Source organism: Botryllus schlosseri, chromosome 13, assembly GCF_051294905.1.
Source record: "Botryllus schlosseri isolate E-star chromosome 13, Bs_hap1, whole genome shotgun sequence".
Lineage (NCBI taxonomy): Eukaryota > Metazoa > Chordata > Ascidiacea > Stolidobranchia > Styelidae > Botryllus > Botryllus schlosseri.
In genome coordinates this window covers 3,109,437-3,124,493 of record NC_137248.1, presented here as the reverse complement: position 1 = coordinate 3,124,493, position 15,057 = coordinate 3,109,437, and the positions used below count along the sequence as shown (strand labels likewise).

Sequence of the window (15,057 nt, the reverse complement as noted above, 5' to 3'; positions counted from 1 at the left end):
GTTTGCAATCTGATACGATTCACAGAGATCATCCATGACTGCGCGAGGCTTGTTTACATCGCCAGCCGGTTAACTATATGCAATCTTAGTTTCCAAATAGTGGTGTCTCTATAAAAGCAAGTTTCAATATACAATTGAATAGCATATTCATATTAAAATGAACCCGAATATTTTCGGCTGACACTCGTCAGGGGTAATCGTCAGCAACTAGTAGAGAATTCGAAAGAACAGCGTATATCAACAATCGTAACACAAAATATGACGTCACCAGCACGAAATGTCGAATACGAGAGCGTTCAATGTACTATTTTTAGATGATACACGAACTCTTTTTGTTGACACAGCCTTGGCTGGTGTATTTTGATAAAAGTCGACTCCAAGGCGCACAAAAGCAAGTTTGTCCGCCCGGCTAGTCCGTCATGTACATAATGACATCACTAACAAACTGTGCTTTAAAATCGCCAGCCGGTGACTCCTTTACAATAAAAATATCGAAACAAACGACAGTGTGTTGTGATGAGATAATTCTAGTTGCCGAATTAGACCAATTAGAGGGAAATGCCATTAATCTAATTCAAATATAATTAGTGAAATGCTCTAATTTTAATTAATCGAATTTTACAAGTTTTTGCGAATTCAGTGATGCTAATTATAATCGAATTTGGATAAAAACTGTAGCTATAATAATATTTCTAATATAATTTTGTAAAGTGAAAATTTTTTCAAGTGTCCAACTGTGGAGCGGCACTACGTGCGTGACCCTCGCGTGATGAGAATTGAGAAGTATTTCAGAACGCAAATCGCGGTCGCGTGCGCAAAAAGGATTGGACGCAAACGTACGACTTGCACCGGGTATCCGAAATACCCGCGATGCCAAAATGATTATATTTTTATTCGTCGTTTAGACACTCTTGGAGGTACAGAACTTAAATATACAATTGAATAATATATTCATATTGAAATATTGTCGGCTGACACTCGACAGCGGAAATCGTCAGCGACTAGTTGAGAATTGAAAAGAACATTGCATATTCACAATCACACTGAACGCATTCAGGAAAATCGAAATAAAATCACCGTGTTCCATAAATAGATACAGAAGCATGACATGATATCAGACATTAGACTTTGTGCAAACCCGGAATAATATTCGACATCGTGTTTAAAGCTTAGACATCAATATACCATACTAATATAATATCGAGTCCAAGTCCTCTACTAATACGAATCAATGCAACCGCAAAGGTTAATTCGAGACAAAGCCGCGAAGCAAACACTCTTATTACTACGCAGTACGCATAACTTTACACTTACAGTTCCGATTTAGATTACAGTCATTAGACGCCATATTGCTATAAGGCTAATCTCTCTCAAACGCGTAAAACCACTCGCATATTGTCGATGAAAATCCGCCCTAATCTAGCTCTCTTGTTCAGACGCGTTAGACGTCTCCAGATTAGTTCAACCCTTTAAATCTTGTGTGGTAACGCTGCTGTACGATGGGTGTTAATTATGATGTTTGGAAAGCGTAATATCGATACTGTGTTGACGGAAAATGTCACCCACATTAAAGGCCTAGGCGTGCAAGTGTTGTCAAGGACATTGCGTGAGATGCAACCTTCGCTACACGTGAAATAACACGGTAAAATGGGTCTCTTATCTTTTTTCAACGCTGGTCTTGCTGCAGTCGACTATGCTGATAGCCGATTATATGATATAGAAAAAGTTTCAATATGTCCGAAAAAAATATATGAACGCCTACAATAAAACCGCAGAGGTGGTAGTGATACAGTGAATTCCTACTCACAAGTACAATTAGCAAGTTGAAAGACGTGTCAATAGGGTTGTTCAGATTTCAAAAATGGTCAGGAAACTTCAGTCATTGTGATCCCAATGATAGTTAGCACATAAAACACTTTTATGATCAATTTTGGTCATCCTCATCGTCATCTTCCTTCCCCTCAAAGCCCCCAAAGATCCAGGGGCTAATTCTCCTTACTGCCGGCGATTCACCGGAGTTGATCTTATCCTGAAGTGCTGACCGTGTAGCCAGTTAGTTGCTTTTGTGAAGTTATCAGTTAAAAACGGTTGTGTCGAGATGAAAATTGCGAGGTAATATATCTGTTTTGAAAATTGTCCTTTAATTCGGTTTTATGAATGCCAGATGTATCTCCGTTATCCTCTTCAAAACCTGTCTATCGTGCTCATGGGAATATACTACTCAATCCAATATTGAAGTTATGTATCACAAATTAGCTACATAGCAGGGGTCTCAAACTCAAATATGCTCGCGCCCAATTTGCTAGTTTTTGATGACGTCGCGGGCCGCAGCATCAATAATGGGGGTATTCAATGTATTTTCAGGCATGCCTTATCATTTTTTATTGATTGGCATTCCACATACATCATGAAAATGTGATGTAGCACCGTAATGTTCACCCCTGGCACGAAAAAAATCACATTTTGAATTAATCGATTAAAATTGTTGTTGTGCTTGGTGTAACTTGTCACAATAATGAGATACAGGTACACAAGGGGACAAATGAATCGTGACATCGTAGTGAAATCCGTCGCGTTACAATTTTGCAGCTAGCTGACATTTGACGTGCCACAATTATAGGTATAATACTTCTGAATTCAACAACTTGATTAATCTGATATCAGAGCATTTGTGCACTTGTGCAGTGAAGCGCATTTCCAGGTTTTGGGCATAGTGATAAGTAGCCTACTGATCATGGCATTGCCAAAGTCAAATAAATTTGGCGTTCGATTTTCCTTCGAATATTGGGAGTCCCAATTTGGGACAGATAAATAACAACATAGATATAAAATTAATGTGTCATAGCAAAGAGATGGCCAATCGCCTAACAATCCATAGGTGTTACAAATGTCGAGCGTATCACTTCGTTACTCGCCACCTTAACAAATACATCAAGGAGGCAACACCGCACGGTGACTTTTCAAAGCGTTGCGATATTGAAGTTTGATGAGCATTTCAAGGTTTTTGGGGCAGTTTTTGGAGTCAATTTCAAGTTCTCGAATCTAAAACAGATATGTGGCAGTAATATATTGTCGAATACATGAAAATCCAAAATGCCGACGCGGGCCGCACAAAATGGTCTCGCGGGCCGCGTGTTTGAGACCCCGGCTCTATAATAGTCTGCAACGCCTGCCAGAATTCAAAGACACCAGCGTGACGCAGCGCACCAATCGCACCATATCTTACGTATGTGTGACTTATGACGAAGTACAAACCGGACACTGCACTAAAACACCGAAAAATCCGAATCGAAGATAGTTCATGCGTTACGTTTGTGTCAGGCGACTTTCAAAGACATCATGAAACCAGGCGCGTGACAGTGTTGACGCCCATAGACGAATTACGCAGATATACTGTTACCTCATTTCCCCAATAGAGGGCGGAATGCACATTAACTCATCGCCGCCCGAATACCTGGAACCGAAAGTACAATAGCATCCGCGATTTTGCCTTAACCAGCGTGGCGTATCTGTCGAATTACGCGTCCCGACAAGGGAATTACATCGCGTAATCGATGACGATTTATATCACCAACAAATGAGACCAAGTTTCACCATCAATTAGCGACATTTTCGTGAAAAATCTCGACTCGAGCCACATATATTACGATTTGTAGGTTAAAAAGACGCACGCACACATCAGGTACACTTAAATTTTTCAGGGACCACATATTTTTGCATGAAAAGTTCGAGCATCAAGAGTTACACAAGCCTTGCACTAAGAGGTAGCTGCCTTTGCCAATTTTACAGCAACGACACATTTTCCAAATTGAAATAAAATTAGAATTACTTAGGACGCAAAACTTTGTAATTGAATAAAATGCCTAATTAGTCAGAAATACAACAAAAATCAATTTCAGTTTATGTGCAATCAGTAGGGCGATTTCTTTTTGACATGTCAAAAAATGTCAAAATTATAGCATTAGGTCAAAAGTTGTCAAAATTGTTTACAAAGATAAAACTTTTGCAACCTGCATTTCGTTTGTATCGTAGATTTTGCATTGTCCGTGAACTTATCATTTGACATTTTACATTCGTAGCCTACTTTCTAGGCCTGCCGTTGTAGACGGCCCGTTGTCTGCTCATTGTGAATTACAAATATTCAAATGAAACCAATAGGTTGACATGGTGTTATGCTCAACGTACCGCAATATCCTAACTGACGCAAGACTGCGTGAGCATTGCATGGTTCTTATATCAAGAAGCGCATGATGAAAAATTGTGATGTAGACAACATTGCCAAATGAAGCAACACGGTTTGTCACCAGCAGTGTCCGCACAACTTCAGTGTTGTCAGCCAACAACGGCTGCCGTTGAATGGTCCTTCTCCATTCGTGGCAAGCCACTTAGTAAGGACAGGACTTTCCACCACCCGAGAATGTAGGACTTTCCACCACCCGAGAATGTAGGAAAGTATCTTTCGTTGTACTACAAATTTTTTCAATTATTTCTACCATAATGCGTAATGTAACTACTGGAATTCTATTTACGGCCAGATTTCGTTAAAATAAAGTTTTTTCATGTAAAAATTTGTCAGTTTTTGAAGCAAAAAATTGTTTTTGAGGCCAAACTACTTCGCAACGACAGACAGTTCCAACCAGAAATGAAGATAAACGGTAAATTCTAACATTATATGGGAAAACACCTAATTTGCATACGTTATGTCAAATTTGGTAAAAATTAAGATTTTTAAGGTCGAAAATGTCAAAATTTTGATTTTTTAGCTCAGACCTTCCGTTTTTTAGGTAAAAAAAATGCCCAAGAAATCAGAGTCAATTCTGATAAGCACAAGAATAGTAAATGTCTGTACATCAAGCTTGGCTCGTTTCGCAATGTACAGTTTTCCAGCAGCATGTTCAATAAAACCATTAAATTAGAATTATATCACTGATATTTTGATCTAATCAGTCCAATTATACAACTAAAATTATCTTGTTGTTCAGATCTGATCTTTAGCATATAGCAAATAAGAGACCCGCATTTAGCTCAGTCTAAAATAGCCGATCAATACTCGATGTCCAGCGCCCTAAATTCCTACAGGCAAACACTATGTTAAATTGCGTCGCTTGGAATTAGTCTTATGTTTTGCAAAGCATATTATACGGCGGGCTAATGTTCCCGAGCAATATCTAAATTAATCTTGCTGATTGCGTGCATAACAAATCGATCAGACGCAAGGGTATTAGGTCGTCGAGAGCGGTTGAGGGTCGGAAGCCTAAACGCGTTGCGGTAATGGTCTAAATAGCCTGCATTTGTGTAGCACAGCACAGATTTAAATCAAGTCTAGTGCTGAATTTTATTTTTGCTATGTTGAACAGCTATCAGCGACAGGCAAATTTGCAGATTAACTACGGACAATGCCATCGTATATGCAGGATTGTCAGCCAAACAACAGCCCGTCACCATAACTGATAGGTGCATTAGGGAATATTGAGCCCAGATGTAGTGCATGTCGTACCGACATACGGCAAATAGTCGCGGCTATTTTAAGATGATAGGCCGGGTTGAGCGAAAATTTTGACCTCGAAGATTTTAAAGATACTTAAATCATGCTGAAATGTACATTAGCGCCTGGTGATTGGCGTATCGCAACTTGGTTACAGCATTCCAAATCGCTATTAGAACATAGGAGCGTGGCGGCATGATCTAGGTACTGGGGTGCGAAGTTAGATCGTCTGAAAACCAAGTGTTGTCATGCCGCTGTCTCAACCATATTGTATTAATCGAATTTCCACCATAGCGTAGTGAGCAAATCAGGCCAACAGCACTTTCTGGCACAAAACATTGATTTCACACCCCTTCCGCGAATTCAGTATAATTCGAATTCTAATCAAATTTGAAGAAACAAATTCTGTAGCTTTAATTCTAATCCTAGACTAATTTGAAGAAAAAATGTGAAGCATAAACTCCAATTTTATTCTAAATCGGAAAGCCTGAAAATTTCCTAGTTATCCGAGCCTGGTCGGTACGCAATAACTAAACACTAAACACACTATATTCCTGGGACTGGGACATATCCCTATAAGAATTGGTCCATTTTGGGCCGTTTTCATTCGTTGAAACGGTTGTAAATGTACACATTTTTACCACAAGTACCGATGGTCTGAAAGTCGCTGTTGAAACAGAGTAGAATACGGCAATTTTTTTAAATTTTCAAATCCATATTTCAAATCTTGAGAAAATCGAGTTTTTGCAAAACTTTCCCCATGTGGCCGAAAGAAAACGATAAACATCACAAAAACCCGACTCTCTTAAATGGACATGAGTTACTCTGACTTTTGCTGGGTGGACTTCGGCGGTTACGCAATTTTAGTTTAGAGTTTAGCGGCCGGGGATAGAGAGTTGACGAACTTGACAGGTAAGCATAACGGTGATTCGCCGAAAAATTTAAGCACGCACGGTAATCCAACGCGACTGGCGTTTAAAACGAAGGGAAGTGAAACATTATCGACGGCACCTGCGAGAATTATAGCACCCAATCGCGTTTCTCGACGCGACTTTTCGACAGCCTACAGACCTCACTGTGCCATCATTCTAAGAACTCATTCAGGTGATGAGCTCGCCTTGCGTTTTCCGATCGCGACGTACTTGATTTTATATTTTCTATTTATTACAAAACATAAGTTATATAATGTATCGCGTATAATCTCAAATGCAGTCATGACAGGCTGTCGACTAACCCGACAGCAGTCAGTTATGTTATTGCTATGCTATTGAAGGAAAGCGGTTATCGAACCAATTCAAGCTGTTCAGTGTTCAGTGTTCACTGTCCAGCCAATACGAAAAACTACAAACAGACCATAAATTTCAGAGCAGAGAAACATACATTGCATAGTACGCCTGTGTGCATTAAACGCCGTTTAAACGCATAGAAGATATGCGTGATTCTAGTTTAAGCCGGAATGTTCGGTTCGATTCAGTTCGACCCGAATATACAGTCATTAAAATTCGGACGAGCTTACGTGAAGGTGCCCCAGATTCTCAAGATTATTGTGTTGCATTGTTGTATTGTTGGGAGTACGAAAAACCTACTTGAGCACTCTCAAAGAAGTCGAAGAATTCGTTACTGGCTACCTCTGCTATTGTATCACAATTGTATTTTATGAAGCACCCGAAAATGCGTATCAAAAATGCTATACATCAAGAAAAGATGGGACAGTCGTCCGCGACTTTTAAATTTCTGAAATTCCGATATATCAAGCATTTTACGAGAAGGTCCGACGCGATTAAAATCCTAATCCATCTATAGAGCAGCATCCGTAAAAGATCGAAAACGCACACAACTCAATACCGTATACCCGGATATCCATTGTGGCCGATTCTGTTCTATGATAATACCGCACAATTTCTAAAAGGGTAAAAGATGTCGCATAATACCGTATATTGTGCGATTATCAAAACTTGTCTATATACGCGAGATAGACGTTTCCCGGTATCAGTTTCAAGGCACAAGTCTTCGGGATGACAGATATTAGGATTGAATCGGAGAGAGAGAGGCGTACTTGCGGATTTAAATGATGACGAACTGCCATCGTAGACCTAACTGACGCGGTCTGATATCTTGTGTAATTTCGCTGGAGCGTGCAGCGTGTGATTGACAACCGCAGATGAAAATGGGTATACTCCCGACGGCTCGTTAGAAATGTAACATATACGCGTTTCGCTTTGCGGTGAAAGGGTGCGAATGGGATTCGTGTTTTATGTGTCCATCAAGCATCGTTATTGGTTAACCTCGTGTTCGGCTATGCAAGTATAATTATTCATAATGTACTAAGTCCTGAAAGAAACAGGTTTACATTTTGCCAGTTTCTGTACGATTTGTTTTGGGGCGAAACATCAATTCTCTAGAACAGTGGTTCTCAACCGCCGGTCCGCGGACCGGTGCCGGTCCGCGACGACATTCCTGCCGGTCCGTCACGTATATTACAATTATATACCTTAATTTCAAAATGCAATGTTGAACGCTTGTCCATTTATAAAATAAATAAAACATCAAATTTTAAACTGATTCAGAATTTCGCGAGGTGACATTGGGGCTGGAAACATGTTCGATTTGACTTTAAGTTCAAGACTTGTCATTTGACGACATGCGAGCGACAAGTAGGCTACAGAACATATACCAGCTGCCTCATCGTTAAACAGCGCAGTTTGCGCGTTCATTCATTTTCGATTCCTTCATTTTGTGCAGGACCATAACGTGTGCCCCCAAACCGCCTAATTGGAGAGGGTCGAGCTTGAAAAAGGCCCAAAATTATTTTGCAAATGAACATGAGTCATAGCGTATTTTATTGTGAAACTTTTTCCACCATTTATGTATTTATTTTCTCGCTTTTTAGTGTCACTAAATGTCTTGCTTATTTGGTGCCCTTCTCCGAGAAATACGCCTGATTTCTAGAAATAAGCATTTCGGCGTCAGCCATTAGCGCGCCACGACGTACATAATGAAGTTTGGGCTAACATGGGACTCCGAAAGGTGCCATAAATTAGGTAGCGAGAAAGCCGATTGAGTCCTAAATGATCGAAAATTTGCGCGATTAAGCTACATAAACTCTCTGCTTACACTGAGTAGAATGAATGTGGTCACAAGTACAGATGAAAACATCTACCCAACTATAGGGTCTGGGGGCGAAGCCTCCGTTAGGATGGGTTGGTTTACCTGTGGCGGCCCAAGACCAACGTTTTTGGGGTGGGCGGACGAAGTGCTTTTTCGGCCCTGATATGCGGGTGGACCGTATAGCTGCTGTATGGTGTTTTTTTGCGGCACGGATTGTATTCGTAGTTGCCAAAGTAACCGGCGTATGGTGGCAGTGGGCAATGAGCAAGCCGTAGCACGACAGGGTGCTTGGTAGGGATGGTGTGAACGTGAGGTTAACGTTCGCGTTCTGTGTGTGAACCTCGGAACTTTTGAGGTTCACGTTCACAAACGAACCTTGATAGGTTCTGCATTGTGAACCTTTTTCATATATTACAATTTTCGCTTCATTATAACATCTTTGGCTGAAATTTAGTGCATTTCAACTGCGGGCCACTCTATACACAGCGCTGGCAGCATAAAAAAATCAACACTTAACGAGCATGCACCTTGACAACCTCAAAAATGTTACTTGCTTTGTTACAAAAGTTTGCTCGAAATTTGCAGCTTTCCGTTTGTGAATATTTAGGGACTCTCTGTTGTGAGCTTGACCCGCAATCACACAACATCAATAGCTAAATAGGCTACACTACATGTAGGTAGTCACCGAATGATGCTTATTCAACCAATCAATGAAATTTATACCGTTGCCTGATGTAATAAATCTAGCAGGCGTACGGTGTCAATCTTGATTTATTATGTTTATTGTATCATAAAAACCAAATCCGTTCGATCGGAGTGTTACCTACTTCTGTATAACTTGTTAAAGAATCAAGTATATAAACCCATTTTACACTCTGCTCAATATCAACGTAGCAATACTCGGACGCCGAATACATTCTCCGTCTGGCCTAGGCCGTTAATGCGTAAGCTTATATTCCCTTGAAAGTCCTCGTCGAAATTGTTGGCAAAGCGACACTTGATACATTTGGCGATGTTTAAAACGTCGATATGTACTTCAGCATTGTGGCATTTTGTGGCCCGAATCGTCGCTAGGTATCGCGAGGATCACTTCACTGAAATGTAGGGTTTCAATTAGCAATATGACGTCGCGTGGCGTTCGCGTTCACACAGAACTTTTGAAAAACGTTCGCGTTTATACGAACCTGAACCTTTCAGAGGTTCACACCATCCCTAGTGCTTGGTTCGACTCTGAAACGCTTCCACTCTCGATATTGTCAAAGAGAAGAATATTATTCGAGTAGGCGTGGTCGGTTAAATCTACGGCCTTCGCGCGAAAGACTGTAAACGACTCTCGGCGGTAGCACGTTTATCTGGTCAAGGCAATTTTACCTCGACTCAACAGACTCACTACCATAAAATCACATGGATGCCATCATGAAGATAATAAATTACGTTCAAAACCCTCTAAATGTCACTCTCTAGCACCATATATTGCAAAACAAACTGTTGCATACTTTAAATTTTGAATTCATTTCAATTTTAAAAGTTCACCGGTCCGCCAGACATTTTTTGAAGTTTTACCGGTCCGCGAGGTGAAAAAGGTTGAGAACCACTGCTCTAGAATAAAATTGCTGTGTTGTGTGAAATACGATTGTTGATATAAACTTTCGGTCCAATTCTATACTAGTTGCTGAAGATTACCCCTGACGAGTGTCAGCCAATAATATTCGGGTTTATTGCAATATGAATGTATTATTCAAATGTTGAAATGAAACGCTTCACATTAAATAGGGCGCTGGGCATTGTATGCCGACGCCCACCTATTCATCTGAAGCAGTGGTTCCCAACCCTTTTGGATGTCGTAACCGCATTTCAAACTTCAGAGTGCGTATGGAGCCGCATGAAAGCACTCGAGTAGGCTACTTATAACGAAAATTTAAAGGTATCTGGCCTACCTCTGGATATCACCATCCAACTAATTCAAAAGCATGCACATTGCACATATGCTTCTATAGATTTTATATCGGGTATTTTAGCATTGATAAACGCAAATTGGCGAGTGCTACACATTCAAATGAACTGAAAATGCATATCATTACTAGAACATACTATTATATTATGTCGCTATGCGATAGCTCTTTATACATTCCAGCACTTAATGCACAAGTTTGCGGGGGATTATACGCTGAGTATTATTGGACTTATTGCAATTTATACTTGACTATGAGCCGTTATTTTGATGTTAGAAAACTGTGTCGAAATTTACTTTGCGCAGAGACGATATAAAAAGGTTTATGACTAGCAGAACTCAAGATATATCCGAAGTCTGACGGGTATTCAACCGTGCGTTTGACGCAAGTCTGCAAGAATTTACCCGGTTATCAGAAGCGGCCTTGGACGGCTTTTTAGACATAACTAATATCGGTCAGGGATCACTGATCAGGAGTCCCTAGACCCGTGTCTTATTAGGCCATGCTCGACCCTATTGTATTTTTGAGAGGTGGTTAAAGTACGGCAGTCAACATCGCTATTCGGGTAGATGTGGGAGTAACACTGCAACAATTGATCAAGTAGAAGTAATCAAAAAATAACAAAAGTACTTGAGTAGATATTACCAGTAGGAAAAACCTAAGTGAGTACTCCTTTACTGACCGCCTCTGACTTGTCATTAGTATGCAAACACCCCTTTGGAAATAGTGTACACCAATTTTATCCAAGAACAGTACCGAGGACTACACGTAGGCTGACGTAATATGAGTGGTAAAAGGTATAAAGAGACCACAATAACACAATTCGCTGATAAAAAACTCATCCGCGCGGATTACATAATCAGTATAGCTGATGTTGCGATATACAGTGACTATCACGAATAGTATCAATTATCTTATTTATAATCTGAAGCTTTAAATTTCCTATTCTAGCCGTATATTTTACAATGCAATGCGGTCAGTCGCGATTATGTTATCAATTATTATCATTCATCGGCAGTTTCAGGCAGCCGCGTTGATAATGATCTGTTAGAAACACAACGCCGGGAATATGAATAGGCCCGGCACGAATTCTCTCGTGTCGCGAGAGCGTAAGCGTTTGGAGTGCGACTAAATCAAATTTTGCAGTGTTTTTGTTTGACAATTGGAAATTTTTAGCTTTTCCAAATTAGCCTAGAATTAGAATTGTAGCTATACAGTTTTTTTCAAAATTAGATTAGAATTACGGAATTCGCGAAAACTCGGAAATTGAATCAAATTTAGTTCATCATCATAAGCACGAGAATGTCTGTGTATTAATCTTGGCACGTTTCGCACTGTACAATTCTCATGTAGCATTCCCAGAAAACCATAACTTAGATTAGACTTAAAATGAATTAATAGAAACATATCACATACTATAATACAGACAATTATCTCGAATCACTCTAATCACACAAGTAAATTATCTAGTTTGATAACAATTACACGTTGATATCACGTAGTGGTGGTGCGTCCGAATGACCGGCCATTGCCAAACTCACTAATCACGTCCGTCAACGGCGATACCCGGTGACGTATTGTTAACGCTCAGGATGTGACACGCGAAGACAGCGATGGGAAACGCGTTTTCGCAATACACAATCGTCACACAAACACATTAGACGACGACGCTAGGCGCAATCACTATTCAACGAGCAAGACTTCCGTAATTACCGCAAAAGCACGACAGAGCGATTTAACCGAAGTATATACACAGTTTAACTGTCAGATATTTAGAACAAAGGTGAGGAATGAGGATGTGCGAGAGGGCATTAATGCGCGCGCGTTGCGAGTTTGGCGTTGGCGTAATTGGGATATGTTCGAATTCCGAAAAAGAGTTGACTTGCAATAGAGCTACTTGTAGTGACAAAACTTTAGTGTAAGATTTCTTGGCGCGAGAAATGCTAATCGGAAAAAGTAAGGTTCGCCTATCCCAAATGCTCCAAGCATTATACACAGGTGCAGCGCTATCTCTTCTACAATGCTGTACCAAAGGTGCCCTTAGAAAAGTTTTTATCAAGTCCGTTATAGAACCCTCATGAAATCATTTACATTCATACAAACGCAATACGGCATTAGCAAAATCAATTAGAGATTCTTAGAGAGGTACAAAACTTCAATGTACAATTGGATAGTGTATTCATATTGAAATAAGCCGAACATATTCGGGTTTATCTCAACATGGATATACTATTCAAAATCAATGAGCGAAATGTATTTATTATTCCGTTATTCGCAGCTAATCCGAGAATTGCCGTTTTTACTTTAGGTTAGTTCTTTAAATCTTGGTTCTAAAGCGGCGATAGCGAGTCTAAGGCTGTTGTGAAAGTTTTCACTTGTCATACAAATTCTAAATCCATTCTTTATAAAGTTCATTCTTGAAAACGTTGACTCACAGCTGTGAGTAGACCCAAAATGGCCAGAATTTACAATGCTAACTTACTAACAGCAGAAGTGTTTGGGATTCCATTCTTGAATCAAAACTTCCCTCGTGTATTATCAGTTATAACAGAATGACAAGGTCCGCCCTGCATCATTGCTAGAGAGTATACGGCCTAACACAGCAATCACGCTCTAACATATTCAAAATCAGACTAGATGGAAACTGACTTCTTGATTGGAGCTTGTTGTAAAACATGTCGCCGATGTTTAACGTTTGTTATCATGATATACGGCACAAACGTGCTAGAAGCGAAGCGGTACGCGATATTTAGTTGACAATGGCGAAGTCTGCGTATTATCGCTTCCCTGACAGTCTGCGCGGAAAGCGCGCCGATAGAATAGGGAATCGCAGTTCAGAAGACAAAAGTATATATCAAGTACAGACAGAATCGATAGAGGGGTGCTGATAGAAGAAAAAACATTGGCTAGAAGGCGATATATCAAACTTTGCGTGGTAACTATGACAGTTTGTTTAGAAATCGTGCATAGGGGAGAGCAATCAGAGCATATACTCCTATTTTGCATAGCATACGCAGGCATCATGCCAAAACGAGTGTCAGGTTATCAGGTACTGAACGTTGTACATAGTTCCGCAGCAATTATTAAAATATGCAGACTTCCAACTGAGCACGATCATAAGGCTTCCGTTCTTGCATCGGAATTTGTAATGTTGAATATCTTCCTGACCGTTGATCCATTGTAGACCATTTTGACAGCGCGACCAACGCGCATACAGCAGATTTCATTGTTAATTTGAAGACAGTATTTAAATGACGTCACAAGCAGGTCATTCGTTTGTTTTATCGTTGGGTTCCCGTCCAGAAGTTTATTTTCGGGGACGACGATGTAGTTTCGCACCTGATAAAGCTCTATCCCCGATAAAGATAGTACTGAGTGTTGATATGGAATTGTGCGAAGGACTGTTTTTCATAAAAGGTTCTCTGTGAACACGAGCATATGACGGCAGAATGCCACTTCAACGCATATGTCTACATAAATGTTGATTTAGATCGATATATCATATATTTTCGGCCCCGTGTATCGGAATTAGCAAATATCTGGATTGAATTGTTCGCAATTTTCGATAGAAGTTACTCTGGAAAGCGCTTTTTTATGATATTGCCTAAGCAGTATTCGTTGATCGAAGTGGATTTCGTAAGATGTCACTCACAACGACTCGAGTCATTTTGATCATAGATTTGGTATTAGGAGTGTGATATGGTTTAGCTACTTGGCTTTATGCCAGCAACTGGTTACAGAATTGGAAATAACATCGTAAATGAATGTAAATTCACAATCGTATCACTGCTGATTTCCGCATTTGTGGTGCTATGTTTCGTTCGGCGGTTTTAATTCGATTTTACAGAGCATAGCTATACTTCAGCCAGTTGAGAAATGGGATTGAAAGCGCTAGACACTGTCTGTGACACCCCGCATGTGTCACGAAGGTCATTATCGTGACTTCTTACTCAATGGAGATGACCGTTCAATCTTGAATGACCAGTCTGTAATAATCTAATACAGATTGCAGATTCCATGCGCTTTTTAAGATCGTTGGAAAATACTTGTATTTCACAATGCGGATTGCAATTACGCGCGCGGCGTGTGCATCTACAATGCACATGTCTGATAGAGCGAATGTAAATATTATCGAATCGATGGGCTGTCCCTTGTTGTCAAATGCAGACTATAAAGCGACAAAGGGGGGCGCTCGCATTTCTATAAAGTCAGGATGATCATAATCAATCACTGCATATCATGCTTTCTGGATCGTGTACTGTAGCGACACTAATGCAAGGACGGCAACGAAATAAAAGTTTATTGGAGAGGAAGGGATATTAAGTAATAATGCTAGGATGTGTCCCTTATACCAATACAGTATAAAGCAGGATTATCTTCTAGTTCTATACACTCGCCTGGTGAAAAGAATTATCTCAAAGTCCACAATGCTGAGTTAAACAGAGCGAAGCGCTAATATTTTCTGTCAAGTCATAAAACAGCGGGATATTAATGTATCAATTCTTTTATAAG

General features: G+C 40.1%; 1 protein-coding gene across 3 annotated transcripts in view; it reads right to left on the bottom strand.

Moving 5' to 3' along the window:
- The window catches only part of LOC145453707 (nuclear pore complex protein Nup107-like), a 92,910-nt gene that overhangs the window by 32,684 nt on the left and 45,169 nt on the right, over positions 1-15,057 (bottom strand). The gene's annotated exons all lie outside the window — the stretch shown is intronic.